At 39.7% G+C, this 25,511-nt stretch overlaps 1 protein-coding gene across 1 annotated transcript in view; it reads right to left on the reverse strand.

The window, feature by feature from the left end:
- The window catches only part of TMEM123 (transmembrane protein 123), a 72,994-nt gene that overhangs the window by 29,471 nt on the left and 18,012 nt on the right, over positions 1-25,511 (reverse strand). The gene's annotated exons all lie outside the window — the stretch shown is intronic.

Here is a 25,511-nt window from a genome sequence, read left to right on the forward strand (position 1 = left end):
ATTCAGTAAAGAGACTTTTTTTGGTGGGGGAGGTTTCTTGTAAATTCAAGTCAGGAAAAGCTACGAATGAGGGCAGAAATCAGTTGTGATAAATTAAAGGAATAACTAGTACCTACCAGCCATGAGTAAAAAGAAAAAAAACCCAGAGATAAGACACTGATAACACAAGCCAAATTATGACCATAAATAAAGTTTTCCTGGCACACAGCTACACTCATTCACTCAAATATTGTCTGTGTCTGCTGTGATGCCAGGACAGAATTGATTATAGTTGCGATGGAGACCATATGGGCCCCAAAGCCACAAGTATTTACCATGTGGCCCTTCACAGAAAAAGTTCACTGATTTCTGTCACAGGTTGTGGGTTTGTTTAATAAATGTTAATGGTTTGTAAAAGCTCCTTCCTGTAAGAATCAAACACATAAAAATTACATACCAGCAGCAGACTGTTCCCTAACAGAAGAATGTGTGGTTTTTCACACCATTACTGAAGTAACTGTATCCTAAGCAAACACCCTGGCCATCAACTTTTTTCTTGGGAAAGTACCCATAACACTTATAGCTTAGAGCAGTATAACTCCCCGGTATTCCTTTCAAGATAAACTAGTCACAAAATATACTTCTAGGCCACACATGTAGTCACTTAAAACACCATTTATAAGCTTCCAGTTGTGGAGGTCATAAGTACGAATGGATGGCTCAGCTGGGTCTCTGCTCAGGGTCTCATGAAGGCTGAAATCAAGGTGTGGCTACGCTTGGCTCTTATCTGGAGGCTCTGGGAAAAAACCTGCTTCCAAGATCATTTAGGCTGCTGATAGTACCCAGGTCCTTGCATGAGGGTCCCATTTTCTTACTGTCTGTCAGCTGGGGCCACTCCATGCTCTTAAAGGCCACCTGTATTCATGTGGCCCCTCTGTCTTCAAAGCCAACAGCAGCATGTCCTTCTCACGCTTCAAATCTCTCGGACTTCCACTTCTGCCACCAGCCAGAGAAAACTCTTTGCTTTTAAAGGGCTCATATGATTATGCTAGGCCCACTCAATAGTTTGTCTTAAGGTCAACTGATTACTAACCTTAAGTACATCTGCAAAAACCCCTCTGCCAGGGAAGATAACATAATCACAGGAATGATGTCTCATATTCACAGGTGAGGGAATAAGACAAAGGGTGAGGGTCACTGGGGGGGTCATCTTAGAATTCCACCTCCCACACAGTGTTTTGGGTAAAGTTGATCCTGATTTGCAAATCTGGGAAAACTAAATTCCTAGCTGTTGAATGGGAGAAAGTGTCAGCAACCCCTCATTAAATTCAAAGGTTCAAAAGTCGGGCAAACAAAATTGGCTCCCAACCATAGGCAGGCTAAAGTTCCCCTATGTGAATTTATTGAATATATTGTTTTTGGAGGGGGAGGGAAGGTTACAAAAATGTGTTTCCTCATGTCCTGAATAATTAGTTATTAGCTACCAACAACTAATTGTCAAACCAGGGTTAATCAGGTCCCTTGTGTACCTGAACACAGAATTAACCCAACGCTGTGAGGCAAGTGAGCTACCTTCTCAAGGCTCCAGGGAAGAAATTTAAAATGGTCCTCTAGCAACAAATCACCAAGAGAATTAAAGCCTGTTCATTCATCATCTCTCAGCTACCTCAACTCCCCAGGACAATGTGTGTCCAGTCTGTTAGACAATGGTTTCTTTTGAAGTGTTCTTTTTTTTTTGGTACGCGGGCCTCTCACTGCTATGGCCTCTCCTGCTGTGGAGCACAGGCTCCGGACGTGCAGGCTCAGTGGCCATGGCTCACGGGCCCAGCTGCTCTGCGGCACGTGGGATCTTCCCGGACCGGGGCACGAACCCGCGTCCCCTGCATCGGCAGGCGGACTCTCAACCACTGCGCCACCAGGGAAGCCCTGAAGTGTTCTTTTAACCACTTTTCTTATTCAGAAAATTCCATATCAGCTTTACCTCCCATTGAAGACGTGAACATCAGAGTGAGCTCAATGGTACTCTAGTAGAAGAAAAATGAAAAAACTGATTTAGGCATAGATTTATTACTCTAAAAAGAGAATTCAATATATCTATTTATGAACAGGAATTATTGGTGCAGATTAGAAGCATATGGCATAAAGACTGGGGGATAGTTTTGCCAGCATTTCTACCTCGGAGGTAGTAGTATCAATTCTATCTATCAGCTCTTTAACATTTCCTACCATGCTTGGAATGGCTTTTCTGAATTAAGTGGAAAATGAACTGTGTTCCTCCTTTGTTTAAGCCAGGAAGTAGTAATGCTGGAAATACCCTTTAAGTGACTGTGAGACTTTTTCATTCCAGTTACATGCCGAGATCACACTTCTTTCTGTAGAAACTTAGAAAATATATTGGAAGATAATGGAAAATTTATATAGAAATATGCACATACCTACATATCATATATGCACTATATATAAATATGTACTTTGTCTTAGAAACTGTGATGGATATTTTCTGTTTGTCCCTCTAGATCCCTCCCTACCCTTGTCCCACCAGCCCTCTGCCCTAAAAAATGACATAGGTTCCCTTAACCCCTAGGCTTCTGGTTTGGTTAAGCCAAAGGGAAGGCATCATCTGCTGATACTTTATATTCCTCCTTATCCTTATTAGCTTGTATAACTAATTTGACTGAAAGGACAGTGTCTTTTACTGTTTGGGGAAAGATCCAATCCGGGATGAGCCCACAGAGCCAAGCCCAGTCCTGTGTGCTCTATGCTCTACAGCTGTCTGTCTGCTATATTTATTTGATGTGTTTATTTAATGAATCTTTAAACAGTCCTCATTCTGAGCCAGACACTGCTCTAATATATTGTAAATATTAGCAATCTTCATAATTACCCCGAGAGGCAGATGTTATGGTCATCCCCATTTTACAGATGAAACTGAGGTACAGAGAGGTTCAGTGACTTGAGAACAAACTAATAAGGGGAGGAGCCAGGACGTGAACTGAGCCTCTGCTTTCAAGCACTGTGTTCCGTTGCCAGTCACGAAAAGTAGTGCCACCAAAACAAAAAGCTTTGGTTGGGATGGGTGAGTGTGTCATTGCCCCAGTGTTGACCTTCAACATGTTGTTAGATAAGAATAAGCTAGAAAATAGATTTTAGGGAGAAAAAATGATAACATACTCATTACTCTAAGTATTTAACAAACCTCAGCTGGGTATATACCGAATACTCTTGCTGTTCCATGTTCTACAATCCTACATATAGCAAATACTACCAGTCTGTCTCCATTGTAAAATACACAAAAAACAATAACAATAACTTCTCATATCCTGAAATATCATTTCATTGTCCCAGTAGCGCTAAAATGTATGAGAAAACAGGTCTGAAATATTTTGAAATAACATTATTAGTGCTATATCTGCAACATCAAAAGACTCTGCAGGTGGTGTTGTCACTCAGTCACAGAAGATTTATGGTCTGAACGTGGAGAATAAGCATGTGTAATGTGCAGCTGCCACATAAGAATTTGGTCGTTAACGAGCTCAAAGCAACACAACAAAGAGATATTCAGTCAGCAAAAAAACTGTCTGCTCAAATGTCAGCAAAAAGAAATCCCTAGAGACGACAACTGTACAGTTTATAATCCACTATTAAATAATTTTAACTCATTGTATAAAGGCACTCGAATATTTAATACTGAACATTTTTTCTTACATGACAAAAGAAAAATGCAAACTTTACATAATTACCAAAAATACATACTTGCTTAAATGCTAGACATGGTACCAGAATCATGATGGCAGTAATCTGTGGGAGTAGGAAGAAAATAATGAACATCTGCTGCGCCAGTAACTGGACTAGGTGCTTTTCATATTTTTAATTTTTAAAAAATTTCATGTGATCTGTATAATAGCACCGAGAAGTGGGTTTGCTCCCTGCAATTTACAGATGAGAAAACTGTGACTCAAGTTAACTAAATGCTCCAAATCGCTGTCAGACATGGTGGTGAACAGACCATAACACAGGTCGTTGGACTCCTCCGAGCCTGGTAATCTTTTCATTGATTTGCTCATTGTCTCCTGATGAAAATCCACCTGAATCCCAGAGCCTACTGTATTTACTTTAGATATTAACTTTACCTAAAAATTAATTAATTTTTGACTATCTTCACTGCACTAAAATCACCATCAATAAACAAATGTATATACTTAATACCAAAAGTTGAAGCTAAAATAAGAGCTCAGAATTTAAAAATCAAGAGCCTCTCATAATTTTCATTGTGATAACTGTAGATGTACCAAAAAAGTACAAAGAATAATACCAACATCTGTGTCCTCATTATTCTGATAAAGAAATAAAACTGCCAATTAAGAAACCCCCTAAAAGTGTGTACCTCCTCAACTGCAGTCCATTCCAAGTAACCACTACCCTGAATTTATCATAGATTTCTTTATATTTTTACTGTACACTATTTCTAAGCAACAAAATACTGTTTTTCACATTTAAATTTTATATAACTAGCATCATGCTATATATTTTTCTGTTCTTGTTTTTTTTACTCAATATTACATTAATAAATTTCACTCATGTTGACATCTATACCTCTAATTCACACATTTCTCATAGTATTAAACTTGTTTTTAATACCGAGAATATTTTGAGATGTTTTCTGTTTGTATGAGTCTGATTACATGAAATGACTAACTCCAATATCTTTCTGAACCATCTAGCCAGAACACAGCTGAAAGGCAAAATATGCCTTCATGCATTCCAGCTCTTTAGTTTTAAGGGATCCATCCCCTTTGGCCCACCCTCAGAACCCAACAACTACTTTTACGTATCTGGCTAAATTCTAGCTCAAGTTGGTAAAGGTGTATGTGCGTATTCACTGAAGCACTGTTTAGATGAGTAACAGTATCTACTAATGGGGGCATGGTTAAGGAAATTATGGTACCTCCATACTATGGAACGTAACACAAACATGAAAATGAATGAGAGAGCTATACATACTCTGGAGGTTTAAAACATATCCACAAATTCTTTGATATGCCTCCCTTCAAAAGGTGAAGTCTAATTTCACTTCCCTTGTATGTGGACCTAACTTAGAAACTTGCTTCCAGCAAAGAATATGGCAAAATGATATAACTTCGGAGGCTAGGTCAGAAGAAGGATTGCTTCTACTTGGCTCTCTCTAGGATCTAGTGAATCTCTAAGATGGCTCATTCTTGGGGAAGCCTGCTACCATGTTGTGAAGATTCTCAAGCAACCCTATAGAGAGAGGAACTGAGGCCTCCTGCCAACAGCCTGTCTGTGAGTTTTTTCACCTTAGAAGTAAAGCCTTCAGCCCCACTCAAGCCTCCAGTACTGCAACCTCAAATCTACCTCCAGCTAAGTGCCCAGTTAAGCCGCTACTGAACTCCTGACTCACAGGAACTCAGGTAATAAATATAGTCAAACCACTAAGTTCTGGGGTTCTATTATGTAGCAATAACAAATAATGTACTGACACTAAAAGCTCAACAGTTTGGTCAAAAAAGCAAGTTGCAGACCATTATGTGCCTATGTCATATATTCATACCAGTAAATAGTGATTATTTCTAGGGAATTGTTGGGAAGGAAAGGGAGGATGGGATCAGATCTTTTTTATTTTATATGCTTTTGCATTGTTTGAAAGATTAAGTGCATGCATTATTAATTTCTAAAAATGCTTAAAAACTTATAAGATTTAAAAAATTAATATGAAATTTTAAGCCAATTGAGATTTTAAAAAAATTTCCTCTCACCCCTTGTTAAAGAGAAGAACAAAATTTCTTTAATTTTAGACATAGTGCCAGCAAGTTCTATTATGTGGTTTCCTAGTTGACTGCTGATTAAAAGCAAATTGAGAGAGGAGTGGGCTGTTGGAGGGAAGCATAATGACAATACAAAGACATGACAGTTGAGTCTGTTAGAAAAAAGGAGAAGCTAAAATAAGCCATCTGAAGCCACTCAAGTGTAGGAACAAAGACCCCTATGTATCCTCTGAGGATGTAACTGTTTCACAAGACTATGATTATAGAAACAATATTTATAAGGCAGTGAACAGTTTATGAAGTATTCCATGTACTAAATTTTATCTTATCCCACAATAAACCTTGAGGCATATAAAAGTATTTTTACTGCTATTTTATAGATCTGGAAACAAAGCCAGGAAGTGAATGGAGCCAAGGCACAGAGTCCCTGAATTCCATTCTGAGTTTGAACTTGATTACACAGATAACGCTATTTATCTGATACTGAAAAGGGAGAGGGTCCAGCCTGTAGATGTGGGACCCCAAGTCACTACAGCCAGAACGACCATCCAACTCTGCACGGACTGCATGCTCACCAGCAACCTTTTCAGAAACAGTCTTGGGGAAAGACAAACCTTCTTATCAGGGGTTTCTGGGAAACGCTGGAGGCAGAAAATCTGTTTGCTGAAACTGTAGAAGTGGTAATGAAGAAAATTCTAATTGGTATCAATTAGTATTCTCAAGATGGTAGAATGTGTTTAATGATCTGTCAACCAATCGCTTGCGATTTTGAAGAGGCAGCCAGGTATGTTAGAAAGAAACCCAGGCTTTTGCCATCAACCACTCCTGTGCTTAAATGGTTGTGCAGTTACTTTCTAAGTATACAACTTTTCCTCACCTCTAAAATAGGGAAAATAATACTTAGCTCATCTGGTTATTGTGTGGAATTCAGTAACAAGCGTGAAATACCTGCAAAATGCTTGGCAGCAGTATTATGTTCAACCAGTATCTACCATTTTTAGCACCTCCACCCTCATTTTACAACAGGGAAGGTACAACTAAAGACAGCCTGGACCACCTTTCCAGCACAGACCCACTCCTTTCCCCACTCCTTTCCTCACATCGTGTCCTCCAATGACAAATCTGTTTCTTCCTCACTCCATCTCTGAACGTCACATCCACTCAGAACTAGTTCAAGTGCTATTTCCTTCAAGATTTTCCTAACTGAAAGTAAATCTCTCCCTCTTCTGAGTGCAAGTTCCTACTATACTTAGCATATTTTTTTATTATAGCTATTTTTGTTCTTATTTAAGTATCATGAGGGCAGTGTCTATATCCATTTGGCCTCCATAGCTCTCACAAAACCTGGCACACTGCCCGACACATTAGGTTCAGAATGAACATTTGCTGAGTGGATATAACAAAAGAATACCAGAGGCTTATGTAGCAGAATTATCACTGAACTTTGATAGGAAGGTCAGCTAAATTTTTATAGCTTTGAGTCTAAGTTACTATAGCAACCTATTAGAATTCTGACTTCTCCACTCTTGAGCACTGTATTTGGATCGTTCTTAACAATAATAATAGTTAACATATAAATAGTGTTTATTATGTGCCAGGCACTGTTCTAAGTGCCTTACATGTATTAACTCACTTAATCCTCACAACAACCCTATAAAGAAGTACTAGAAGAAAACTGAGGCACAGAGATTTTTAAGGTCATATCATAATTCCTTTCCCTCTAACTGTGTAAGAAAAACAAAGGCCAATGAAAACTCAGATTGGTAAAAATAAGAGCCAACAATTTAAAAAAGCTATAATGGCCAAAGAATTTATTATGTATTGTAACACTCCTCAGTTTACCTCAGCCAATCTTCATAAAACCCCTGTGGGTTGGAATTAGTTCTATGCCTTATTTTCCATTCTTCCCCAATGCATATTTTAATAGATATTATTGATAATATTTATGTTCTCCTCAAGGTAAAAGAAGTTTCTACTATCTAACATCCAAAATCAATTTCCACTGATCTACCGAAACACTTATAGTTACTTCTAACTAAATAGTGTCAATGTCAAGCAAAATTGTCTCCCTATCTCTAGGTACTGGACTTCCCAAGGGACTTAACTTTGCCTGAGGTCAGCTGATTTGCAGCTAACTAGTAGATGGACAAAGCACGTATAAGAGATTTTAAAACAGAACAAAAATGTATTTAACCAAAACCCTGCCCTGAGTAGAAAATAATGCAGGATCAATTTCTTTATAATAATTTATCCCTACTTAAAGAGGTTGCTATGTAAGTTTCAGCTATCTCAAGGAAGTTATAAATTTGTCTTTCACTTCATAATAATGTAAAACCCCAGAAAAGTTTACACCGAAAGGTATACAAGGATTTTGGTATGCCTTTTGTTGCTGTTGTTTAACACGGAAAGCAAATTTACTTACTAGGATATGAAGATAAAGACTGAATGAGCATGTGGCTTAATGTTTACAAAGGCTGCTTCATTTCCCACTTATTGATCAAAATCCATGGCTGGCTAATACATTCACAATTAGAAAACTTCTATTTGGTTTAGTGATATCCCAACTACCACAGAACAGCAAATAACTGATGTATATGCCCATTCACAAAACTTTTTATTAACTGAACAGCAAGCTGTGGATAAAAAGTTTTGTGTCTGGGCACATGCAGCAGTTATTTGCTATTCTATGGTAGTTGGGATATCACTAAACCAAACAGAAGTTTTCTAATTGTGAATGTATTACTGTCTACTGTGGGACAATTTAAGTTGCAGAATCAAGTTGCAGGGTTTTGGCTTCTTGCAAGTTCTCTTTGCACAACCTTTAGCCTGTGGTTGAAACACACTACATGTATCTTATCCACCCTCTATATCTAGCTAGTGGGCTGAAAAACACTAGTATTCACAGTTGGCTTAATGTCCCAAACAGTATATGCTTTTTCCCTGTAAAGGTTGGATTATGTACCTCAGGGAAGGAGGCTCAGTCCTTCTTGGCAGCTGTTTTCCTTAAAGCTGCTCAACCCCTCCCTCTTCCTCTAGGCACGGATGTGTGTCCCCACCCTTTTCCTCATGAACTTGAGGGCCCACTTGTCCTTGGAAACCTTGACAGTCCCACGTGTACACGACTCACACAGAGCGAAACCATGTACCTCTGGGATTAGTCCAGCACAAACTGAGTGTGCTTGGCCACCTTGTGGTCCTTGCTGAGGTCCGTGGCCACGGCACAGAGTAATGACCACTGCTTTTCAATGGCTGCTGCAGCAGAAGGTTGAATTAAATGGACACATTTAAATTAATCCTTGTTCCCTGGGCTTTTTGATTGTGTTTAGTTTCACGAAAGCCACCCCAGGTCACTGCTGAAGTAGTACACGCCCAAGAACTATGAGGAACAAGGGGAAGGGTAGAAGTGGTAGAGAAGGAATAGGGTGGGTATAAGTTCTAAGGAAACAGACTTTAAATGTAAACAATCTGTCAGTTCATTCAGGGAGACAAAGAATATTTTCTCTATGTTGAGATGTAGAAAAGAAGAATATACATACACCTTTTGAGAATTATCATGATAACTTTCTGGCAAGACATACTTCTAGTGTAAGAGCTTCCTGAAAAAAAAATGAAAAGCAAACAAGAAAAGTGATTCTAGCATATTTTTACTCCATATCAGAAATTCCTGGCCATCTGGACAATTTACAAAGATAAATGAAAATGATACTCTGAAATTCATGAGAAATGGTCCCTCTCCATCAAAGTGGCATAATATTTTTCCCACAGCTCACATATGAATACAAAGCTGACAAGAGATGTTTCTGAAGAGAAATACCAATAACTATTGGCCATGTACTCTGGTCGGGCAAAATCATTACTACTGATTGTGGCTATGTGGTGTAGTGAACATCCACTGTTTTTTCCCTGTCCAGCTCCTGATGCTCATTTTTTTTTTTTTTTTGTGGTACACGGGCCTCTCACTGTTGTGGCCTCTCCCGTTGCGGAGCACAAGCTCCGGACACGCAGGCTCAGTGGCCATGGCTCACGGGCCCAGCCGCTCCGTGGCATGTGGGATCTTCCCGGACTGAGGCACAAACCCATGTCCCCTGCATCTGCAGGCGGACTCCCAAACACTGCGCCACCAGGGAAGCCCGAGATCCTCAGTTTCTGTCACAGTTTCCATTCTTCCTTAGAGATGCATCCCTCACATTCCATGTAGTTTGGAGGGACTGTCAATGGGTGGGCAAGTGATTCAAATTAAGCCAATCAGACTCTCCCAGGAATCTGAGACTCGAGCAGTGTACACTAGGATGGAAAACAGTTGACAGTCATTTTAATGACAACTCCCTAAAGATATCTTCTGTTCACTCCTGCCCTTGAAATCCCTAGGACTAGGTCTAGTTGTTCAATTCTTTCTCTTTGATTTTGTGAGTGACCCCATTGGTGTCCAACAATTTCTTATTTGCCTAAGTTAGCTAGAGTTGGTTTCTGTTGCTTGCAACCAAATACTTTCAACAATATGAAAACTAAATCTGTGACGATGTCTACTTTATTCTTCCTGTTCTTCATAAACAAGTTTATCATTTCTCTTCAGTTTTCTCTTTTTCCTTTCCAACAATGTACTTTTCAACTTGTGCCAGCAGGAAGATTACACAAGCTATTTATTGAAAGGCAAGTTCTGGTGTGTAAACTGCAAGCTTCTAAAATTAGACTTTTCTCTTTGAAATGGACTTTGATACCCCTCTATGAACCTTTGACTCTAAGCTAACAAACACGAAAACATGAATGCCTGTGTCTGTGTGCAGTAATGCTACTATATTTATGCCAAGCCAACTGGATTATGTCTTGATTGTAAACTGTTATAATCATAGCACTCAACTAAGAAGATGTTTTACATCTTATACATAGCACCTTTAATTGGTAAGCTAGTATGTATTTCAGATGCAGCTAGACTCACCGAATTTACAGGGACCTAGCATCATATAAAGCACTTAGTCTAAAGATTTTATTCTGGGTCAGTATGATCTAGAGCTTAGTTATAAACAGAATCATTCTCAATCAAACCTAACATGAAGAGACATTAACCTCTTTACAGAGATGGCAACACATACGTTGTACATGTGATGCCAAGTCTCATCAATACAACTATGCAATGCAACTAAGAATGTATTATCCTTGGTGTGTCAGAATTACTACGGATTGCTTAATCTCAAGGCTACTTTGTGAAACAGAAGCTTTTTGAATAAAAAGAAAGAAGTCATGGCAAAACTTGGATTACATAACAACTCTTACAAGAAAATTTAATACCTAGGACAATTAAACTCAATTGAAAAAATTAGGAACTGAATACTTTCTCCTCTCTGGTAAGTTTAGGCATTCACTGAGGAACTATATAGTACTTTTTGGTTTATAATTTTCACATATAATTAAGCATTAGCATAGCTACCAGCATAAATAGGTTAAATAAGCAAAAGAAACAAAATCATACAACTAAGGGAAAGACAAGTGATGTTTCCTGCTGACATCTTCTAAATCCTATGGTTTCTCCATGATAAACCCCTGAGAAGTTGGACAGTTGACTTTCCTTCGGAGGGAGATTCCAGAGACTTTCATTTTTCACCTCTGCCCTTGGACTTTCTGTTGCCTCAATCTGGAGTGTCCTGTTCTTCTCCTGGTGAGCTCCTATGGGTCTGGCAAAGCTGGTGACTTCTTCTTGTTTCCTCACTGGGTCTTGAGAACACACATCACGTGGTGCTGGTCACTCTCGTTCATGACCATAGAGCATGATCTTGACAAGAGCAAGGATTCCCTTCTTTCACTGTTGTATACTGAGTCTAGCAGTGTTCCTGGGACTTGGGAGCCACACATTAATTGTTTACTAGATGTAAAAAGACAGCTTCTCGGGCTTCCCTGGTGGCGCAGTGGTTGAGAGTCCGCTTGCCGATGCGGGGGACACGGGTTCGCGCCCCGGTCCAGGAAGATCCCACATGCCGCGGAGCGGCTGGGCCCGTGAGCCATGGCCGCTGAGCCTGCGCGTCCGGAGCCTGTGCTCCGCAACGGGAGAGGCCACAACAGTGAGAGGCCCGCGTACCGCAAAAAAAAAAAAAAAAAAAAAAAAAAAAAAAAGACAGCTTCTTATCTATGAAAGGAAGCAGATCATAAGATCCACATTTTGAAAATTTTTAAATTCACCCCTCCCTTTACTTAGAAGTATTTGTATTCTTCCTCTTCCTGAAATGCTGAAAGTAGTACATGTTGATGAAACACAATTCAAACAGCAGTGACTGCATATTTGCATATACTAAGAAACTCTTCAGAGTGACATCACCAAGATGGCAACATAGAACATTCCTGACTTCACTCCCCTTCACGAGAAGAACTAACGATGACTGTTCACTGACAAGACACCACTGAGAATCCAAGAATACGAGGGTGAGGCTAAAGCACCCCCGCCTCTGCCGCACCACAGAGACCAAGACAGACTGCATTAGAAGGGTACTGCCCCTCCCCTGGACAGCACAGCACTATGCCAGGAGGTCCCCCTGCGCCTACAGTTCCTTTAGGGGTAAAGAGAGCCCAGCGTGGACATCCAGCTCCCACATTTTGTGGGTAGCTTCTCGGGAGCCCCCACTCCAGTCTTGTCCCCTGGGGACTGCAGGAGAATCTGTGGGGCTTGACCACTGAGCACCTGATAGTGATGAAGAAGGGGGCTAGGGGCTTGCAATGAGCGGCACTAGGATCTTGGTAGACCAAGTCCCTGCCTGCGCACCCAACTAGTAATCCCAACTAGCAGGTCTGCTCATCTGCAGAACCAAGTCAGGGCAGTCTGACTAGCGAACTCAGTGGCATGCAGGTCTGCATGCCTCAAATGAAGAGATTTGCTGGCCCTGGAGCCTGGTCTCCGTCCACTCCCAGGCAGGGGAGCTGAATCATACCAGGTCTACAGCTGAGTGCAGCTCCTGGCCCCTCCAGACCAGAAAGCCTGACAGGGAAAACCTGCAGGTGTTTGCCCTCCCACCATACCCAGGCAAGAGAGCTGAGTCATAGTCCTGGCCACTGAAGAGTGAAGCTCCCAGCCCTACCCAGGAGCTTCTGACAAGAATGCCTGGAAATAGCTGAGCAGTCAGAGCTGGCAGTCAGAGCTGGTAGTCTGCAGAGCAAAGCAAGTGGCACCGTTTGGCCAGGAAGCTTGGGGAACAGGTGGCTTGAGTCAAGACCACAAACAGACTTACCAGCCTTGGAGCAGGTTCTCCCCCTGTGCCTGGGTAGGAAAACTAATTTGTAGCCCTGACTGTTGCTGAATACAGCCTTCAGCCCATCTCAGCAGAGCACATGGGTGGCTGCGTGGCCCATCCAACAGCCTTGCTTACTGTTACTTGTCACGTGCTTACAGTGACACCTGAATAAAGAGCCAGTGGCTCTATCTGGCCAGAGAATTCAGTGTACAGTCTTGCCTGATTCAGGTTCCTAAACAACAAGCTGTGTAGGCCCTGGGACCCATTTTGCTACCACACCAGGGGAGAGAAGCTAATTCATAGCCCCATCTACTTCTGAATGTAGTACCCAGTCTGGACTGCCTACTAGGATTGACCAGAGAATCCAGGCAGTCGTGGAGCAGGGGACAAAGTCAGCAATCCTATCTACCTGCTCTTGGTTAGTGGTACCACCCCCTTACCCCTGACCTTAAAGCCCAGGCAGTGGCCTCACTCAAAATATACCCTGATAGCAAGCCCCACCTGCCCAAGGATGTTACCAGCAGACATATGCACAGACCCAAACTGAGCTGACTGGTAAAGAGCTGTCTCTGCCAAACCAGACCTGTAAAGACTGGAAGCAGAGGCCACTTACTCAAATGTGCAGATACCAATATAAGGAATGAAGGATCACGAAAAATTTTTTGAGCATGACACAACCAAAGGAAACTAATAAAGCTCCAAAAACTGAACCTAAAGAAATGGAGATCTATGAATTGTCAAAGAATTCAGAATAATTAAAGAATTTTAGTGAACTGCAGAAACACACAGGCAACTAAATGAAATTAGGAAAACAATGTATGATCAAAACAGAAAGTTCAACAAAGAAATATAAACAATTAAAAAAAACCCCACAAATCCTAGAGCTAAAAAATACAATGACTGCACTGAAGAATTCAACAGACAACTCAAAAGCAGACTTGACCATTCAGAAGAATCAGTGACCTACAAGACAGAACATTTGAAATTATCCAGTCTGAAGAGCAAACAGAAGAAAGAAAAAAGAGTGAAGAAAGACTATGGGACTTATAGGACATAATCAAAACAAACAATATCTGCATTATGGGAATTCCAGAAGAAAACAGAAAGTATATTTAAAGCAATAATGCAATGTTCACAGCACCACTATTTACAAGACATGGAAACAACCTACATGTCTGTTGATAGATGAACAGATAAAGATGTATGCATGTATACACAATGGAATATTACTCGGCCATAAAAAAGAATGAAATTATGCCATTTGCAGCAACATGGATGGACCCAGAGGTTATCATACTAAGTGAAGTAAGTCAGACAGAGAAAGACAAATATATGATATCACTTATATGTGGAGTCTAAAAAAATGATACAAATGAACTTATTTACAAACCAGAAATAGATTCACAGACGTAGAAAAAAAATCTTATGGTTACCAAAGGGGAGAGCAGAGTGAGGGGGGAGAGATAAGTTAGGAGTTTGGGATTAGCACATACATACTGCTATATATTAAACACATAAACAACAAGGACCTACTGTATAGCACAGGGAACTATACTCAGTATCTTTTAATAACCTATAAGGGAAAAGAATCTGAAAAAGGAAAAAAAATATGTATAACTGAATCACTTTGCTGTACACCTGAAACTAACACAATATTGTAAATTAACTATACTTTAATAAAAGAAAAAAAATAAAGCAATAATGGCTGAAAACATCTGGAACTTGAGGAGAGAAATGGATTTCCAGATCCACAACGACTAAAGGACCCCAAATAGGTAGAATCCAAATAGAACTACACTGAGATACACTATAATTAAATTGTCTAAAGTCAAAGACAAAGATTTTTTTGAAAATAACAAGAGAAAAGAGTACTTACACACAGTGAAACCCCATAAGACTAGTGGTGGATTTCTAAATAGAAACATTTCACACCAGGAGAGAATGGAATTATATATTCAAAATATTGAAAGAAAAAAGCTGTCAATCAAGAATTCTATACCTGGCAAAGGTGTCCTTCAGAAATAAAGAAGAGATAAAGATTTCCTGAAAAAACAAAAGCTGTGGGAGTTCATCACCACTGGACCTGCCTTATAAGAAATGTTAAAGAAATAAAATGGGACAATATAACTACTAAATGACAGTTTCTAAGATTTATCCTGCAAGAAACCCCTAATAACTGGCTCATACAGGAAGTTAAAACTGCCTAATTTTCACATTGTAACCCCTACCTCCCATCTTTCTCAAAGGGAAGGAAGGGTAATAAAGTGGGATTCTCTTCACCCTTCACTTTATGTAACCCCCAACTTTGTCCTTACTCTTTTCCTCTTTCATCATGAGGCTTTCCCTCTTTGGATACTGCCCACTCTTCCCCTCCAGCCTGCCATGATCTCTCAGCTGCTCTCATTCTTAACTTCTCCCCTGTAATAACCGCCCAGATACGTGGTGGCCAGGTGTCTGGGTTTGACTGGGCCAATAAAACATTTGAGCTCAAACTCAAATACCCAGCCACCAGCCATCCCTTCCTCTTACCTGCCATACCCAATCCATCAGCAGAATCTATCTTCATCTCCACCACTAGCCACCTGGCCCATCATCCATTTAAACTAATTTGTTTAAAATCCTGCAATGGCTTCCCACTGCATTATTATCAAATCCATACTCCCTAAGGAACTTCAGCAACCCCTTCCCCTCCCCCAACATCAGTAAAGCCTCGCAACACCTCTTCCCTGCATCACCTTTATGACCCTCTTATGTCGTGCAGAACACAGATGTCTTGCCAGAAGGTCACCAGGGCTGAACAACCTGGGTATCTCCTACTCAGCAGGAAGACTGACCACAGCACAGCCCTGGTGAGCCTGGCAAGGTCCTCTCTGTCCTCTTGGATCTGAATGGCCCTGTCCCACCCTTTCCCCACACCCCTCATTGCATCAGGGCCTTGTTGGAGGGGCTTTATGTGAACAAAAAGAAAGAAAAGAGTTGTCCAGAGACACAGTAATAGAATTTGTAAAGTGAAAAGCCTGGGTCTGGTTAAACGTCAGGCAGAGAGCAGGTGGTGATTTATTTTGACCAAGGAGCTCCCAAATAACCTCGCAGGTAAGCCTGGGGCAGCAAGCGCAAAAACTGGTTTCCTCCTCCCAGAGCATTCATTTATCCTATGTTTCAAAAAAATGGGTCAGGTGTGAGCTGAGCACCAGCGATGTGGTGCTGAGTGAAATCAGCATTGCCCCTGAAGATGACTTTCTGGTCGGGAAGGCAGTCTTAGCTAAAGCATCACACAAACATATATGGTCCCCTGAAGGCCTGTAACCACAGGTCTATTCCCTGAGGAACTGAAGCTGGCGCAGAGATCTGAAGGCTGAATGGGTGTTAACCAGGCAAAGGCAAAGATGGGAGGGAAGAGTTCTTCAGGGAAACAGAACAGCATATGCAAAGGCTCTGTGGCAAAGAGAGCACAGATGGGAGGAATTAAAAAAAAGGCTCATTCTCACAGGTACAGAGAATAAACGGGTGGTTGCCAAAGGGAAGGGGGTGGAGGAACAAGCAAAATAGGGTGATTAACAGGTACAGACTTCTAGTTATTTATAAGTCTAAGTCATGAAAAGATAATGTACAGTATAGGGAATATGATCAATAATATTGTAGACACTTTGTATAGTGACAGATGGTAACTAGACTTATTGTGGCAAACATTTCATAATGTTTAAGAATACCACATTACTGTGCTATAAACCTGAAACTAATACACTATTTTAAGTTAACTATATTTCAATGGAAAAAAAAAAAGGACCATTGTGGCTGGAGAGCAAAGAGGAACACATTTATTTACTTTTTAGTCTGTGTCAGGTGCTATTTTAAAGCCAGGCGCTTTACTTGTTATTTATCCCATGAGACAGCTATATTATTTTATCAGTTCTAGTTTTTACAAATGGAAATGAGGCACAGAGGGGTTACGCAACTTGCCCAAGTTCACTTAACAGCAAAGCAATTATTTTTCTCTTTGTATCTTCCCCAAAATACAACAGGGCACACACACACTGGGTGAAAAACACTAAAACTAGTGAATCAAATTCATTGCAGAGTGAAAAAAGTTGTCAAACCAGTTCTTACTGAACAGTCAGGTAATAGACTAAAATTGTCACTTTTCAACTAGTTGTTTTCATGTTATAAGTTGTAACCATAATAAAATGTTTTGTAGAAGAGGATTAGTTTCCATTTTAAGAAACTGTGCCTATATATTAAGTTTGAGTTTAAAAAAACCTAAAACCACTTAGTGGGAATAATTTGAATAATTATAAAATACTTGCTCTAGTTTCCAAAATTTCGACAGGAACTATATACTATTTTATAATCAGAAAAAAATTAATAAAAAGACACAAACCACTCCCTCTTGTGAGAGCACCAGAATCACAACTAACTACTGAACATTCATCCACAGGAAGACAATGGAACTCACCAAAAAAGATACCCCACATCCAAAGACAAAGGAGAAGCCACAGTTGCAATAAAATCAAATCCCATAACTGTTGGGTGGGTGACTCACAAACGGGAGAACACTTATAAAACAGAAGTCCACCCACTGGAGTGAAGGTCCCGAGCCACACGTCAGGCTTCCCAACCTGGGGGTCCAGCAATGGGAGGAGGAATTCCTAGAGAATCAGACGTAGAAGGCTGGTGAGATGTGATTGCAGGACTTTGACAGGATAGGGGAAATAGAGACTCCACTCTTGGAGGGCACACACAAAGTAGTGTGTGCATTGGAACCCAGGGGAAGGAGCAGTGACCCCACAGGAGACTGAACCAGACCTACCTGCTAGTGTTGGAGGGTGTCCTGCAGAGGCCGGGGGTGGCTCTGGCTCACCGTGAGGACAAGGACACTGGCAGCAGAAGTTCTGGGAAGTACTCCTTGGTGTGAGCCCTCCTAGAGCCCACCATTAGCCGCACAAAAAGCCTGGGTAGGCGCCAGTGTTGGGTCACTTCAGGCCAAACAACCAACAGGGATGGAACCCAGTCCCACACATCACCAGGCAAGCTGATTAAAGTTTTACTGAGCTCTGCCCACCAGAGCAACAGCAGGCTCTACACACCACCAGTCCTTTCCAACAGGAAACTGGCAGAAGGCTCTTAGCCTCATCCACCAGATGGCAGACAGCAGAAGCAAGAACAACTACAGTCCTGCAACCTGTGAAACAAAAACCACATTCACAGAAAGAGAGACAAGATGAAAAGGCAGAGGGCTATGTACCAGATGAAGGAACAAGATAAAACACCAGAAAAACAACGAAATTAAGTGGAGATGGGCAACCTTCCAGAAAAAGAATTCAGAATATGATAGTGAAGATGATCCAGGACCTCAGCAAAGAATGGAGGAAAAGATTGAGAAGATGCAAAAAATGTTTAACAAACACCTAGAAGAATTAAAGAACAAACAAACAGAGATGAAAAATACAATAACTGAAATGAAAAATACACTAGAAGGAATCAATAGCAGAATAACTGAGGCAGAAGAATGGATAAGTGACCTTATCCATGGTGGAATTCACTGCTGCAGAACAGAATAAACAAAAAAGAATGAAAAAAATTAAGACAGCCTAAGAGACCTCTGGGACAACATTAAACATACCACCATTCACGTTATTGGGGTCTGAGAAGGAGAAGAGAGAGAGAAAGGACTCGAGAAAATATTTGAAGAGATTATAGTCGAAAACTTCCCTAACATGGGAAAGGAAATGGCCACCCAAGTCCAGGAAGCACAGAGAGTCCCATACAGGATAAACCCAAGGAGAAACACGCCGAGACACATAGTAATCAAATTGACAAAAATTAAAGACACAGAAAAATAACTGAAAGCAACAAGGGAAAAATGACAATATACAAGGGAATACCCATAAGGTTAACGGCCGATTTGTCAGCAGAAACTCTACAAGCCAGAAAGGAGTGTCATGATATACTTAAAGTGATGAAAGGGAAGAACGTACAACCAAGATTACTCTACCCAGTAAGGATCTCATTCAGATTTGATGGAGAAATCAAAAGCTTTACAGACAAGCAAAAGCTAAGAGAATTCAGCACCACCAAACCAGCTCTACAACAAATACTAAAGGAACTTCTCTAAGTGGGAAACACAAGAGAAGAAAAGGACCTACAAAAACAAACACAAAACAATTAAGAAAATGGTCATAGGAACATACATATAATAACCTTAAACGTGAAAGGATTAAATGCTCCAACCAAAAGACGTAGGCTCACTGAATGGATACAAAAACAGGACCTGTGTATATGCTGTCTAAAAGAGACCCACTTCAGACCTAGGGACACATACAGACTAAAAGTGAGGGGATGGAAAAAGGTATTCCATGCAAATGGAAATTAAAAGAAAGCTGGAGTAGCAATACTTATATCGGATAAAATAGACTTTAAAATAAAGAAGGTTACAAGAGACAAGAACACTACATAATGATCAAGGGATCAATCCAAGAAGAAGATATAACAATCATAAATATATATGCACCCAACACAAGAGCACCTCAATATACAGGGAAACTGCTAACAGCTACAAAAGAGGAAAACGACAGTAACACAATAATAGTGGGGGACTTTAAGAACTCACTTACACCAATGGACAGATCATCCAAACAGAAAGTTAATAAGGAAACAGAAGCTTTAAATGACACAATAGACCAGACAGATTTAATTGATATTTATAGGACATCCCATCCAAAAAAGAAGATTACACTTTCTTCCCAAGTGCACATGGAACATTCTTCAGGATAGATCACATCTTGGGTCACAAATCAAGCCTCAGTAAACTTAAGAAAATTGAAATCACATCAAGCATCTTTTCCAACCACAACACTATGAGACTAGATATCAATTACAGGAAAAAATCTGTAACAAATACAAACACATGGAGGCTACACAATACGTTACTAACTAACCAAGAGATCACTGAAGAAATCAAAGAGGAAATCAAAAAATACGTAGAGGCAAATGACTATGAAAACACGATGATCCAAAACCTATGGGATGCAGCAAAAGCAGTTCTAAGAGGGAAGTTTACAGCAATACAAGCCTATCTCAAGAAACAAGAAAAATTTCAAATAAACAATCTAACCTCACACCTAAAGGAACTAGAGAAATAAGAACAAACAAAACCCAAAGTCAGTAGAAGGAAAGAAATCTAAAGATCAGAGCAGAAATAAATGAAATAAAAACAAAGAAAACAATAGCAAAGATCAATAAAACTAAAAGCTGGTTCTTTGAGAAGATAAACAAAATTGATAAACCATTAGCCAGGCTCATCAAGAAAAAGAGGGAGAGTACTCAAAGCAATAAAATTAGAAATGAAAAAGGAGAAGTTACAGGAGACATTGCAGAAATACAAAGCATCCTAAGAGACTACTACAAGCAACTCTATGCCAATAAAATGGACAACCTGGAAGAAATGGACAAATTCTTAGAAAGGTTATAACCTTCCAAGATTGAACCAGGAAGAAACACAAAATATGAATAGACCAATCACAAGTAATCAAATTGAATCTGTGATTAAAAATCTTCCAACAAACAAAAGTCCAGGACCAGATGGCTTCACAGATGAATTCTATCAAACATTTAGAGAAGAGCTAACACCCATTCTTCTCAAAGTCTTCCAAAAAATGGCAGAGGAAGGAACACTCCCAAACTCATTCAATGAGGACACTATTACCCTGATACCAAAACCAGACAAAGATCCTACAAAAAAAACAAAATTACAGACCAATATCACTGATGAATATAGATGCAAAAATCCTCAACAAAATACTAGCAAACAGAATCCAACAACACATTAAAAGGATCATACACCGCGATCAAGAGGGATTTATCCCAGGGATGCAAGGATTCTTCAATGTATGCAAATCAATCAGTGTGATACACCATATTAACAAACTGAAGAATAAAAACCATATGATCATCTCAATAGGTGCAGAAAAAGGTTTTGACAAAATTCAACACCCATTTATGATAAAATCTATCCAGAAAGTGGGCATAGAGGGAACCTACCTCAACATAACAAAAGGCCATATATGACAAACCCATAGCAAACATCATTCACAATGGTAAAAAACTGAAAGCATTTCCTCTAAGATCAGGAACAAGACAAGGATGTCCACTCTCACCACTATTATTCAACATAGTTTTGGAAGTCCTAGCCATGGCAATCAGGGAAGAAAAAGAAATAAAAGGAATACAAATCAGAAAAGAAGAAGTGAAACTGTCACTGTTTGCAGATGACATGATACTATACATAGAGAATCCTAAAGATGCCACCAGAAAACTACTAGAGCTAATCAATGAATATGGTAAAGTTGCAGGATACAAAATTAATGCCAAAAAATCTCTTGCATTCCTATACACTAATGATGAAAAATCTGAAAGAGCAATTAAGGAAACACTCCCATTTACCACTGCAATGAAAAGCATAAAATACCTAGGAATAAACCTACCTAGGGAGACAAAAGACCTGTATGCAGAACACTATGAGACACTGATGAAAGAAATTAAAGATGGGGCTTCCCTGGTGGTGCAGTGGTTGGGCGTCCGCCTGATGATGCAGGGGACGTGGGTTTGTGCCCCAGTCCGGGAAGATCCCACATTCCGCAGAGCGGCTGGGCCCGTGAGCCATGGCCGCTGAATCTGCACGTCCGGAGCCTGTGCTCCACAACGGGAGAGGCCACAACAGTGAGAGGCCCGCATACCGCAAAATAAAGAGAAATTAAAGATGATACCAACAGATGGAGAGATATACCATGTTCTTGGATTGGAAGAATCAATATTTTGAAAATGACTATACTACCCAAAGCAATCTACAGATTCAATGCAATCCCTATCAAATTACCCATGGCATTTTTTACAGAACTAGAACAAAAAAATCTTAAAACTTGTTTGGAGACACAAAAGACCCTAAATAGCCCAAGCAGTCTTGAGGGATAAAAACGGAGCTGGAGGAATGAGGCTCCCGGACTTCACACTATACTACAAAGCTACAGTAATCAAGACAATATGGTCCTGGCACAAAAACAGAAATACAGCTCAATGGAACAGGACAGAAAGCCCAGAGATAAACTCACACACCTACGGTCAACTAATCTATGACAAAGGAGGCAAGGATATACAATGGAGAAAAGACAGTCTCTTCAATAAGTGCTGCTGGAAAACTGGACAGCTACATGTAAAAGAATGAAATTAGAACACTCCCTAACACCATACACAAAAATAAACTCAAAATGGATTCGAGACCTAAATGTAAGGCCAGACACTATAAAACTCTTAGAGGAAAACATAGGAAGAACACTCTTTGACATAAATCACAGCAAGATCTTTTTTGATCCATCTTCTAGAGAAAATAAAAACAAAAATAAACAAATGAGAGGTAATGAAACTTAAAGTCTTTTGCACAGCAAAGGAAACCATAAACAGGACAAAAAGACAACCCTCAGAATGGGAGAAAATATTTGCAAATGAATCAACGGACAAAGGATTAATCTCCCAAATATATAAACAGCTCATGTAGCTCAATATTAAAAGAACAATCAATGAAAAAATGGGCAGAAGACCTAAATAGACATGTCTCCAAAGAAGACATACAGATGGCCAAGAAGCACCTGAAAAGCTGCTGAACATCACTAATTATTAGAGAAATGCAAATCACAACTACAATGAGATACCACCTCACACCAGTTAGAATGGGTATCATCAGAAAATCTACAAACAACAAATGCTGGAGAGGGTGTGGAGAAAAGGGAACCCTCTTGCACTGTTGGTGGGAATATAAATTGATACAGCCACTATGGAGAACAGTATGGAGGTTCCTTAAAAAACTAAAAATAGAATTACCATATGACCCAGCGATCCCTCTACTGGGAATATATCTAGAGAAAACCATAATTCAAAAAGACACATGCACCACTATGTTCATTGCAGCACTATTTATAATAGCCAGGAGATGGAAGCAACCTAAATGTCCATCAACAGATGAAAGGATAAAGAAGATGTGGTACATATACACAATGGAGTATTACTCAGCCATAAAAAGGAACAAAATTGGGTCATTTGTGGAGATGTGGATGCATCTAGTGATACTGAGTGAGCTAAGTCAGAAAGAGAAAAACAAATATCGTATATTAATGCATATATGTGGAACCTAGAAAAATGCTACAGATGAACTGGTGTGCAGGGCAGAAATAGAGACACAGATGTAGAGAACAAACGTATGGACACCAAGGGGGGAAAGTCCCTGGCGGGGGGTGGTGGTGTGATGAATTGGGAGATTGGGACTGACATATATACACTAATACGTATAAAATGGATAACTGATAAGAAAAAAAAAAAGACAAAAAACAAATAACCTAATTTAAACATGGGCAAAATACTTAAATATTTTGGAGTGGGAGGTTGGGGTTAACAAATGTAAGCTTTTTATATACAGAACAGATAAACAACAAGGTCCTACTCTATAGCACAGAGAACTGTATTCATTATTCTACGATAAACCATAATGGAAAAGAATATTAAAAAATAATATATATATGTATAACTGAATCACTTTGCTGTACAGTAAACTAATAAAGAGTAGTTAACACATTGTAAATCAACTATACTTCAATTAAAAAATACGTAAATAGCTATTTCTCAAAGCAAGATATGCAAATAACCAATAAATACATGAAAGATGCTCAACATCATTAGTCAACAAAGAAGTGCAAATCAATGAGATACTATTTCATACCCACTAGGATGGCTAGAATCAAAAGTTTAGAAGTGCTGGAAAGGGTGTGGAGAAATCAGAATCAGGATACACTGCTAGTGGGAATGTAAAATGGTACAGCCATTTTGGAAAACAACCTGGCAGTTCATTGCGCATGGTGTTACCACATGACCCAGCAATTCTGCTCCTAAGAACATATATCCACACAAAAATGTGTACACAATTGTTTACAGCAGCATTATTCATAGTAGTTCAAAGGTGGAAACAACCTAAATGTCCATCAATGGATGAATGTATAAACATCATATGGTATATCCATACAGTGGAATATTATTCAGCCATAAAAGGGATACAACTTGGATGTATCTCAAACACATTATGTTAAGTGAAAAAAGCCAATCACAAAAGACCACATACTACAATGATTCCATTCATATGAAAGTCCAGAATAAGGAAATCTATAGAGGAAGTAGGTTAGTGATTGTTTGGGGCTGGGGGTTGGGGTGAGAGGGGGGATAAGGGGATGATGGCTAGAGGGCACAGAATTTCTTTTCTGAGATGATGAAAATATTCTCAAATTAACTGTGGTGATGGCTGCACTTATCTGAATATACTAAAAACCACTGAATTATACACCTGCAATGGCTGAATTATATCTCAGTAAAGCTGTTTTTAAAAAAAGAACCAAAAAACCCCCCAAAACCAATATGAAAATATTCTAAACTTAAAGGACTCTAACTCCAAACGATAAGATTTTTTATTAATCACGTATCAGACTGGCAAATATTAAAATGTTTGCTATTACCCAGTGCTGTCGAGGCGTGGAAAGCAGGCACATTTTACTGCCAGTGGGAGTAAACTAGTGTAATTTTCTTGGAAGAAAATTTAGCAATATATCACCAATTAAAATACCTGCATGATTTGACTCAGCAATCCCACCACTAGAAAAGAACACCACAGGTGCCCTAGCAGAGGTATACCAGCATGGAATAGGAAGGATGCTCACTGCAGCACTGCTTAAGTTAGCAGAGACTGCAAACAACCTAAATATCCATCAGTGGGGGCCTGGGTGAACGACTTATGCTGCATCTGTACCGTGGAGTCCACATAGCCATTAGGAAGGATGAGGATAAGTGAGACCAGCTGAGTAGAGAACAGTGTGCTGCTTAGCAGTATCCATTTATGTTCATAAAAAACACATATGCTAGATTTGCATTATGCTTAAATTGTTTTTTGGAATGATACATGTAAAACTGGTAACCATTTCTCACTTTAGATAATGAATGGTGGGTCCCTCAAGTGAGATACGAAATACAAAAGCAGATCTTTGGGTGGATGATGAATCTGGCTTTTGACTGTTGAAGTACATTTGGGAAAAGGACTGAGTGGGACTCCATAGAGAAAAGAAGATTGGTATTACGTATTTCATATTTTCAAGTACTGTTTGAACTTTTAAATTATGTACACGCATTACTCCTATTGTATAATAAGTTGTAAACAAAATTAAAATATGAAGGAAAAAAAGAAGATACTACAAGCAAAAAGATGAATGCCTGATACCAACTACTGCTTAACTCTATAATCAGTACATCGAAGTCTCTTCCTTGGAACATTATGCATCTGGGGAAGTTATTCTTGAGAAATCTTTATGTATTACGGCACATAATTGGGTAGGTAAGTCACTAATCTCAGTCTGAAAGAAGTCACGATAGTCCAGAGCAAGCCTACCAGATTTCCATGAAAAAGAAAGATAAAGAAGAAGTGCTGTGTATTCAATCCCAGTTGAGTCCATTT

Source organism: Orcinus orca, chromosome 8 (genome assembly GCF_937001465.1).
Source record: "Orcinus orca chromosome 8, mOrcOrc1.1, whole genome shotgun sequence".
In the NCBI taxonomy this organism is placed as follows: domain Eukaryota; kingdom Metazoa; phylum Chordata; class Mammalia; order Artiodactyla; family Delphinidae; genus Orcinus; species Orcinus orca.